Below are 9,362 nucleotides of genomic sequence, written 5' to 3' on the forward strand. Positions count from 1 at the left end.
ATTCAAGGGACTGGGGCATTGGATTGTAGCCACAGACGCCAGTGTGTAGAAGAAACAACTATGCTCTTGTGATGTTGCTCCTGCTTACGTGCTACTGCCAAAACAGGCTTTGAAGCTTTAAATGGCCATTATGTGAGCTAGGCAGGCCTTGATATCCTAGGACCTTGGGTGTTTTTAGCAATGAGAGCATTCAAAGAATAGGAGCTTTCTAGAAATTGTTTCTTCATGACTTTACCTCTGCATCCAGTAGGCAAATGCACCTGAGACTTGGGTGTTTTCTATGCAAAAGAGCTTGCATTTGGCTCTGGGTTGTATTGCTTATGTTTAATGATGATGATAGGCTCATTAGGCAAGAAATTGTCCTCGTGGGAAGTGATTCCAAAGTCTTTTGGAGGTCCTTGCAAGCCACCTCTTCAAGCTTTATCTTATCCTTGAATTTGCAATTAGAAGATCTCGGAAAATTAAGAGGTAGCTTAGAAGCCGATGTTGCACAAGCTGCCAGGGAATTTAAGCGAGATGAGAAATTTTTTTAATTAGTAAACTGGAGCTTTCCACAACCCTTTTACTACCTCTTATCAAAATACCTTGCCACTTTGCTATTGTCTTGGACTCCTCCCTTAAAATATTTTCTAAGACCTCATGCATGTCAGCAACTATGTTCACAAATCGAGAAGATAACAATTAGATCCATGATAGCTAGACATGTTAACCTCTCAATCAATTTTACTTGCTTGTACAAGCACCTGCTAAATTCTAAAAAATGACTCCGTTCTACTCATATTTTCCACTATAACTATGACTCTATCAATTTCTCCCTCAAGCATAGATATCCATTTTTCTAAGCAATTATTAACTTCCAAAGGACCACTCTCAATGTGATGAAGCCATTTTGAAAAGAGCTGACAACCATCTATGCTTCCTTGGTTGATTTTTCCCCTTTTCATGGTCTTATCCATCAAGACAAGCCCCAATTTGCACTTGCAAGATTTCATTAAAAAATGTCATTGTCTATAAATCTGTTTTAGTAAAGGAGACTTTAGGAATCAACTTTTCTCACAACTATGCAAAGAAACAACTCAACACTTACCCGTTTCACATGAGCCTCGTAGAATGGTCCCTTAATCTCTTGTGTTCTTAGCAAATCTTAACATGGATTATCTGTTAGTCAAGTCTAGTAAAAAATAGTATACAAATCATACCTCAAGAATCTCGTTGAGATGGTCATGAGGCAGTTGGGTGTGCTTGAGCTTATCATGTATGCATTGGGCACATCACTTCATCATTGCCACTGCATATGCCATTGGTGTAGTTTCAATGGATGCATCCATAGCTTGGTGCTCTCATTTCCTCCACCATTTTAGTGTCAAGTTGTCAAGGGGAAAGGGAGGGCTACTCAAGGGTGCTACACTATGAAGCTGATAGACACACACACACACTTACACACACACACACACACACAGAGAGCTTGTTCTCGCTTGCTTTAGGAACTTCTTTTTGCTTGGTTATAAAAGTGTATTTGTTTCATGCTTTAGGAGGTTCTTGGATAGCATTGTAGGCTTACGAGGTTGTGTGTTGACTTTTTTGAAAAGTCTAGGTGCCACATTTTTGGTGGGCTATGCTTGAGAGGGGATATGCCACATGGAATTGAGTTATAAATGTTTCAAGTATAAAGAGATTGCTTGTCTCTTGAGTATTCAATTTTCATAATGGTTTTAAAATCTCATTCTGTCAAGATTTTTGGTAGTGAAAGTAATGTGCATGGCATAAATTTTTTCTTTCACCATTGTTGATCTTGTATCAATTTGCTTGGATTTATCTTCGCTCGGTTTTTTTTGCTCGGTGATGCAAAAACCTCCTTATAAAGATTTACAAGGGTTGCTAAAAGCAGAGCCCCAAAAACTTTTCAAACTCAAAAGCAAGAGGACCCAAAAGCAGCCAGCACGAATTATGGAAATACGTATAGTCAGCGTATTTTACAGAGATCCGTACAGTCGGCACAAAAAGCGGACATCTGTACATTGCCACATCAACAACCAGCACATATTGCGGGATTTTGTACACACTACCATGTCAACTTGTCGGTGCAATTCTCGAATGACTACCATGTCAGCAGCTTGTGTGTGTGTGTGTGTGTGTGTGTGTGTGTGTGTGTGTGTGTGTGTGTGTGTGTGTGTGTGTGTGTGTGTCTGGGTGGATCTATCACGTCACCAGTTTGTGACATACCCCCCTCTTGAAAGAATTGTAATCACCTTGATTGCGCCTGCAAAACAGACATAGGCCATAAACTGTCTTAGTAGACACTGACAGTTAGTACCGACGCACTAGACACAAAACATCTAGCACTCGTACAAGACAACAGTCACATCACAGGACATCACAGGATATCACATGAAAAATCACATACAAATTCATTCCAAATCTCAGGCCATGACCATCGACAACGTATTTGGTAATCGTATCTAGATCCATTTTGGAATGCACTGATGCCCGATTAACTAATCCTTATTGCAATCATGTCTATAGAGATTTATGAGACCTAAATGCTATAGTCATTTCATCTTTTAGTTCCTGCACTCAAACAAGTCAAGTACAAATAAATCATATTCATTTTTGGGAGTTCCTGTCGTAAATTCATACAATAGAATACCACTCAGCCCATTAGTATCCCTGAAACCCAAAGGAGACATCAGTGACCTTATTCCAAAATCGGGGTAATCTGTTGACAAAGGAGCGGAGTAAATCCCCTCTTGTGCAAACCCACTGCACTAGATTCACCCTCGCTGAATTCAGGGTTCTACCAGAGTAGACTTATGCTAAACCGAATGCTTCAAGCTAAAGTTCCAAAATTTGAGGAGTATCTGCTAGGTCCTCTTCCTCCATCCACTTCGCATCCAATGCAGGATAGTTCTCGAATTAAACCAAGAACCACCTAATCACTTTACCTTTTATCTTTTTGTCTTGTGTGCAAAAATCTGTTCTAGAACGAGTATCTTCTCTCTTTCCTCCGCTTCAGGTTGCTCATCAGACTCCCCATCAACTAGCAAATTGCCTTTAAAAGGCTTCAATAGACTCACATGGAATGCATTGTGAATTTCCAAGTATCGAGCAGCTTGAGTCTAAAGAAGACATAATTTATCTTTTCTTTTATCTGGAAAGGGCCATAACACCTCATGCTGAGCTATGGAAAAAGATGCTCCTTTCCTTTTTGTTTTCTTAGGCGTGCCTTCTCAAAACATAAGAGCACCCAATCATCTTTCTTTAATTTTAAATCCTGTTGATGCGGGTCTGATGCCTTCTTATGTCATTCTAAGATTTTCTAAAGCCTCTCGTACCTTGGCAAAAGCAATGTCCAAGTCCCTCGTGTACTGATCAGCTTCAAAAATCTTATCCTTAGTGCTAAGGAAGGGTGAATCCTTTAGAGCACCTTCAATGATCTCAAATGGAACCTTCCCCATCGAAGACTGGATCGTGTTATTGTAGGCAAATTCCACCCCAACGGCAAAAAATTTTACTATTGAGTCTTCTGATCGGAAATGTAAGACTTCAATAAATCTAGAACAATTGAATTTGCAATCTCAAATTTCCCATCTATTTGCGGGTGGAATGATGATGAGAACTACAAACTGTGTTCCAGTGTTCGCCCAAATAGCCCTCTAAAACAAACTCGTGAATCAAGGATCTCGGTCGGAGACTTTTGTCTTAGGCATGCCATGTAGTCAAGAAAGCTGCCTTTGTGATAAGAAGTAGCGTTAACTTTGATGATCAGTAAAGACCTTGAAATCAGCTCCGAGTAGGTAATCTCGCCATTGAGTAAGAGCATGGATCACTGCCAAAAGCTCTTTGTCATAAATCTGTGTTGTCAATTTTGGCCTTGAAAACAATCCGATTTCATAGGCAATCACATGGCCTTCTTGCATTAAGACCGCTCCCAAACTACGACCACAAGCATCACAATATACTTCAAATGGCTTTTTCAAATCCGTCAAAGTCCTCATGTCCTAAATACCCCTGACAATGCAACCAAAGTTTGGCAATGATAGGTGTAACGACTATGTCCTATCCTGGTGCCGCTAGAACAGCCTCTGCTGGAGGTCCCATCCTATTGGGTGTAATCTCGAGCCGCACTTTCAATTTAGGTAAGATGAAGTTGGCCTTGGCTCCTCCATTGAAGAAAATCAGGGCTTCTTGATCTTTCACTTTGCCCCAAGCTCGACAAAGTTTTGTACTTATCTATCAAGTTTGGGTCAGTACCCATGCAATTTGGTACCAATCTTGCTTTCATCTTGCCTTTTCTTATGTGTTCCCCTGCTGCTCTAGAACTCTCTGACCTATCTTCGGTTTGTCCTTTTTGTGCCTTTTTGGGGCACTTTGCAAAGATGTGTCGTTGCTCCCCGCAACCAAAACACTTTCCCTCTCTGATATAGTTTTCCCTTTCTCAAAGAGTTAGTCAGGTTGTGTATCCTTATCCTTCTTTTCTTGGGAACTCTTTTTCTTTCTACTTTCATTGTTGGTGGGTTCTCTGAGTTAAGATCTCATTAGTGGGGTAATTTAAATTTTCCAAGTGTATCAAGAAACCACGTTTCACATGACCCATTAATTCTTGGATAGAATTTGACTTTTGTTCAAGGTAGTAGTCTTGGATCTCGATAGGGAGTCCAAAGCAAAACCACGCAATCTGTTCCTTAAAGGTGACCTTCTTAAATGAAGAGGTTGGTAGAAAAGAGTCCCAAAACCTCTTGCAATAAGCGTCCAAATAATCTCCCTTGGTCATTCAAAGATGTTTCCAAGCGGTTCTTAAATCACGTTCGTACTCCCAGGTCAACCAAGAAGAAATAAAGAGCCTTTTGAATTTCAACCACTTGACTGGAGCTTCTTTCCTCAAAAAAAGGGTGGACCACCATGTTCGAGCATTTCCTTTGAGAAAAGATGCAGCCCTCCTAATCTTGGAGTGCTCTGAGTAATGCCCTCCAGAGAAGGCCATGTCAAACTACTGGATTAAGGCCAAAGCCCTCAGAGCATCTCAAAATCCAAAAAGGATTCAAATTTTATCGATTGTCCACCTTCTTTAAATTCTTTAGTTTTCTTTCTATTGTCTTTGAGGAAGTCATATTGGTTGGCTCTGCAGAAGTGATTCTTCTTTGCATAAAACATATGGCTATCGGAGTTCGAACTGTGAAAGGTTACTCCTCTGTAGAGCTACTAGAAACTGGTCAAAATCTGAGTTTCTTTGCCTTTTTCTTGCCCTTTTCAAAGCTTTTCTTTTGCTTTACTTTTTACCCTTTTTATCCTCCTCGCTCAAGTCAGAAGAGCTAGAAGAACTGTCAAAAGAAGAGGAAGAATAAGAATTGGGTAGTCCCTCAAAGCGTACATGCTTGTTCTGCTTTCTTGCAGATGCAAAAGAAGATTGATGGACCAAATAACCAGGGTAGTCAGTCCCCTTCTTGCGCTTTTTCAATTTCTTTTTGGATTGATTTTTTGCATGCAAAAGTTGAATGATCTGAGTTTGAACCACCTCTTGAAGTTCTTGTTCTGTAAACATCCTCAAAGAAGTGGCTTTCTGCCACCACTGAGTGTGCACTTTAGTGATGGATTGCTGAGATAAAAAATTTGCAAACTGAGGGTCTTTTGCAAAGTTTATCATCTACTTTGTGCACACGTCAACTTGCTATCAATGCTACATCTCTTGAAGTTCATACTGAGTAGGCCAAGGTGGCCCATACTTTTTCTCTATTAAATCGTAAAAATCCTATACATGGTCTCCTCCCACATCAGTAGATTTAGACGAAGTTGAGTGATTCTTGTCAAAATCCATAAGTGTTGCGAGAAACACGATTGGATTTCCCGGTAGAAGAGAAATCAGTCATGCTCTGATACCATTGTAACAAACTTGGACACCCCAAGTCAAGACTCTACCACAACAGAACAGAGATTCACTTCAAATTAGCTCATAAAACAACAGAGATTTGACATGGCCCGGCGTAGTTCCATGCCAAGAGATATTGGCCCCAAAGACTCACGTCCCTTTCAGTATATATTTTTATGTTAATCTGTGAGGAAAGTACAACTGAGTCCTTGGGTGCTTGCTCTCAGACTCTACGTCCAAATGCTCTACAGAGTAAGCCCCTAGGGTCCTTATGAAGATATACAAGGGTTACTAAAAGCAAAGCCCCAAAAACTTTTCAAACTTCAAAGCAGGAGGCCCCAAAAGCAGCTAGCCTGTATTGCAGAAATTCGTACACTCAGCATGTTTTGCAAAGATCCGTACAGTCTATTCAAAAAGTGGACATTCATACTGTTCGTACAGTGCCATGTCAGTAGTCAACACATATTACAAGATTCCGTGCACAGTACCACATCAGCTTGTCAACGCATTTCCCGGATGGCTACCACGTCAGCAGTTTGTGTGTGGGTGTGTATATCTGGGTGGCTTTTCCATGTCACCAGTTTGTGATAGTAGAGGTATTGTTCTTGGTTTAAAATTAAAGGGCGAGTTTGTCCTACTCGTATCGGATTTCACCGTTTCAAATTTAATGAAATCTGGCCTTTTTGTTTACTCGATCTAGTTGAATGAGCTAAATGACAATAAAACATCAACTATGTCAGGTCCAGAGAAGAAACAACATTACTTTCTAGCTCAAGCAGATTGTTTCTCTAAGGGTTTTCCTGGATAGTTACCTCCTTAGCAACATGAAGATCACATGATTGATTTGATTCTCGGCAATATGCCACCAAATCCACCACCTTATAGAGTAAATAGAGCCCAAAATGAGGAAATTTTGAACCAAGTGAAAGAGCTTCTAGAAAAGGGTTAAATTTAGCCATGGACACCACCATATTGTTTTCCAGTGTTATTGGTATTAAACAAAGATGGATCTTGGAGAATGTGCATTGACTATAGAGATCTCAAAAAAACCACCATCAAGAACAGGTTTCCAATACCCAAGATATACTAGACAGATTACACGGTTCTACATGCTTTAGCAGAATGGACTTCAAAAGTGGCTATCATGAAATCACGATCGCTCCTAGAGATGTATACAACACAGCATTTGGGACGTCCTTCGGATTGAACGAGTATTTGGTACGAGTATTTAGTAATGCCTATTGGTCTCACAAATGCTTATGCAACATTCAATAAGATGATGGACATGATTTTCAGCGAGTACCTTTGTGGACACCTTTATCAATGACATCATCGTATTCTTCAACAGTGAAGCCAAGAACAGACACCACCATCTCTTACAGGTTTCTGGCAACAAATATTGGTAGTTAATAGAAAAAAGAGAGTTTTTCTTGCTAAAGGTGCACCTTTTTGGAGGGTATAAAGAAGGATCTGGCCAAAGTTGAAACTATTGGAGATTGGCCAAACTTAAAAGAATGTAATTGAGGTTCCCACATTTTTGGGCTTATGTTCATACTACAAGTTGTTCATTCGATAGTTCACAAAGTTTGCTCCTCCCATACACACTTTGACTTAGGAAGGGAACTTGGGGACCATAAAAATTTGTTGGATTCAAGACTCTTAAGGAGAAATTGACAACCAGACCGGTGTTGATTCTACCAGATTTGCAAAAACAATTTGAGGTTTACTGTGATGCGTTGGACGTAGTCTTGGGGCGGTCTTAATACATGAGGGCCACGTTGTAGCTTATGCAAGGAGAATGTTCTCATGACCCGAGCGGGTTGCACATATCTACAAGAAGGAGCTAATGGCAATCATACATGCTCTTACTCAGTGGCGCCATTCTCTACTCGAAGGAGACTTTACAGTGTTCATCGATTGCCAAAAGATTGAGATACTTCTTGTCCCAGAACAGCTTTTAGATAAGTTGATAGATGGGAAAACATTTTTTCACAATTTCATTTTTAGTCCATGTTAAGGAAAATAAGAACTCGGTGGTAGGACGCATGGTCTTGAGTGCCCCAAACATCCGCTATCTTGGTGATACACGAGCAGAACTTTGAGGATATGATTGATCAATATGCCACACATCCATATTTTGCAAACATCTTTGATTGGTTGCAGAGTGGGGAGACAATTGCAGGCTATGATCTCAAGGAAGGTTATCTAATGCAAAAGACAATATTGTGTGTTACTCAAGGATTGAGGAACAAGATCTTGACAAAGTGCTATATTCCACCTTTTGTTGGGCATAGATGCAATGTGGCAGAAGGTCAAGTTTAACCGACACAAGGCACTTGGTCTCCTCCAAACTTCACCCATTTCAAACTGACCTCGGGAGAGTATAGCTCTCACAAATTGATGACGTGGCATGATCGTATGAAAAGAACAAATGATGTGGCAGCAAACAATACGGATTCTAGAAATTTGCACTGGCATGCTGATGTGGCAAAGAGTACAAATTTTTGCATTTTGTGCTCACAGCTGCTGACATGGTAGGCTATACGGATTTTTCCAAACTACATTGACTACTTTTTTGGTAGTTTTTGGACCCCATTGCTTTTGGGGATTATTGATTTTAAGTTTAAAAGCTTTTGGATCAAGTTGCTTTTGAGTTTACGTGCTTTTGGGGCTCTGCTTTTGGCATCCCTTGTAAACATAAATAAACCCAAGGGGGGTCTCACTTCTCAGAGCATCTGGATATAGAGTTTGAGAGCGAGCACCAGATATAGATGTACTTTTCTCAAATATTAATATAAAAGAAATACCAAAAGGGGCACCAGTCTTTGGGGCCAATCTCTCTTGGCACGGGACTATGCCGGGGCGTGTCGACTCTTGAATTGTGAATTGTGAAGTTTTTTGAAGTGAATCTTTATTGTGTCGCGATAGAATCTAGACTTTGGGTGTCCAAATTTGTTATAGTGGTATCAGAGCACAACCAATTTCCCTTCTATCAAGAAATACAATCCTTCTCTTGGTGACGCCTATGGATTTTCAAAGGAATCAGTCGACCTCTTATGCCACCGTTGAGGTGAGAGGAGACAATACTTAAAATTTAACCGACTTAGCAAAGGGCCACCTCGGCCCACATAGTATGAAATTTTCTAGATGCAACATCGATAGCAGGTTGACGAGTGCACAAAGCAAATGCTTCAATTTGTTAAGGATCTCCAATATGAAAAATTTTTGACTCAGCAGTCGATGGCTGAAGTGCATACCCAATGGCGGACAGCCATTGAGCCATCAATCAAACCGGCAATCAAGAAACCTCTCCTCCAATAATTTTTTACTAAAGAAGAACTCCATGATGCGGTTCCGACCCAAATCAATCAACTTCTAGACATGAAGAAGCCGTCAAAAAAGAAACTTCAGAAACGTAACAAGGGAATTGATTTCCTTGATTACTTGGTCCAAAAATCCACCTTTGAATATGACAAAAAACAAAAGAAGCGTGTGTGCT

This window comes from Adiantum capillus-veneris, chromosome 10 (genome assembly GCF_014529385.1).
Source record: "Adiantum capillus-veneris isolate H3 chromosome 10, ASM1452938v2, whole genome shotgun sequence".
In the NCBI taxonomy this organism is placed as follows: Eukaryota; Viridiplantae; Streptophyta; class Polypodiopsida; order Polypodiales; family Pteridaceae; genus Adiantum; species Adiantum capillus-veneris.